Below are 1,513 nucleotides of genomic sequence, written 5' to 3' on the forward strand. Positions count from 1 at the left end.
AACTTCCTAATGGGCTTGTCCTAAATAGCCAAGTGGTTATGGTACTGGGTTTGTAACCCCAAGATCAAGAGTTCAAATGTCACAATGGCAAATTATGAAACAATGTAACTTCTTCTGAATAGGAACAGATGGAAACATGTTTGTACTCAAAAGAGTTACATTAACATAAAGGCTTGGCCTAAATAGCCAAGTGGTTATGGTACTCGGTTTGTAACTCCAAGATCAAGAGTTCAAATCTCTCAATGGCAAACTATGAAACAATGTAACTTCATCTGAAACAGATGGAAATGGGTTGGTACTCAAAAGAGTTACACCTTCCTAACGCTTGGCCTAAACAGCCAAGTGGTTATGGTACTGGGTTTGTAATCCCAAGATCAAGAGTTCAAATCTCACAATGGCAAACGATGAAACTAAGTAACTTCATCTGAAACAGATGGAAACGGGTTGGTACTCAAAACAGTTACATATAGTCTTGTCCTAAATAGCCAAGTGGTTATGGTACTGGGTTTGTAACCCCAAGATCAAGAGTTCAAAACTCACACTGGCAAACTATGAAACAATGGCTGGCCTATATAGCCACATGGTTATGGTACTGGGTTTGTAATCCCAAGATCAAGAGTTCAAATCTCACAATGGCAAACCATGAAACTAAGTAACTTCATCTGAAACAGGTTGGTACTCGAAAGACTTACAACTTCCTAATGGGCTTGTCCTAAATAGCCAAGTGGTTATGGTACTGGGTTTGTAACCCCAAGATCAAGAGTTCAAATGTCACAATGGCAAATTATGAAACAATGTAACTTCTTCTGAATAGGAACAGATGGAAACATGTTTGTACTCAAAAGAGTTACATTAACATAAAGGCTTGGCCTAAATAGCCAAGTGGTTATGGTACTCGGTTTGTAACTCCAAGATCAAGAGTTCAAATCTCACAATGGCAAACTATGAAACAATGTAACTTCATCTGTATAAAAGATGGAAATGGGTTTGTACTGGAAAGAGTTACTGCCTGTGCCAATTTCTCCTTTAAGCTTGGCCTAAATAGCCAAGTGGTTATGGTACTGGGTTTGTAACCCCAAGATCAAGAGTTCAAATCTCACAATGGCAAACTGTGAAACAATGTAACATTATGTGCTCGCTTCGGCAGCACATATATTAAAATTGGAACGATACTGAGAAGATTAGCATGGCCCCTGCGCAAGGATGACACGCAAATTCGTGAAGCGTTGCGCGACGCGCGTCTGTGAGTGTCCAGGTCGCAGCCGATGCCATCCAAGACCTGAGAACGGTCGTGCTCGGACCCGACGTTATTTTGGGTCTTGAGGTGGCCCAGGTGCGCGGTGGTCTTCCGTCTGAGCGTTCCCCTGTTCGGACGGAATTCCACATTGGCCCCAAGCCCCGAACCCTCCCTCGGGTGCTGGTGCCCCGCAATATGAGCCGCCTCGGGGACATGCCCTCTGTGCCTTTTGGCACAGCAAAGATGGGCTTTTTGTATGGACTGCTGCTGCACACC

The 1,513-nt window shown here is 43.5% G+C and overlaps 1 non-coding gene across 1 annotated transcript; it reads left to right on the plus strand.

Moving 5' to 3' along the window:
• The first annotated feature begins 1,131 nt into the window (after positions 1–1,131).
• On the plus strand, positions 1,132–1,238 carry LOC121277516. The gene has a single exon (XR_005942896.1). It is a non-coding gene; the product is annotated as a U6 spliceosomal RNA (small nuclear RNA).
• The last annotated feature ends 275 nt before the right edge of the window (positions 1,239–1,513 follow it).

The sequence above is a fragment of the Carcharodon carcharias genome, chromosome 4 (assembly GCF_017639515.1).
Source record: "Carcharodon carcharias isolate sCarCar2 chromosome 4, sCarCar2.pri, whole genome shotgun sequence".
NCBI classification, from domain to species: Eukaryota; Metazoa; Chordata; class Chondrichthyes; order Lamniformes; family Lamnidae; genus Carcharodon; species Carcharodon carcharias.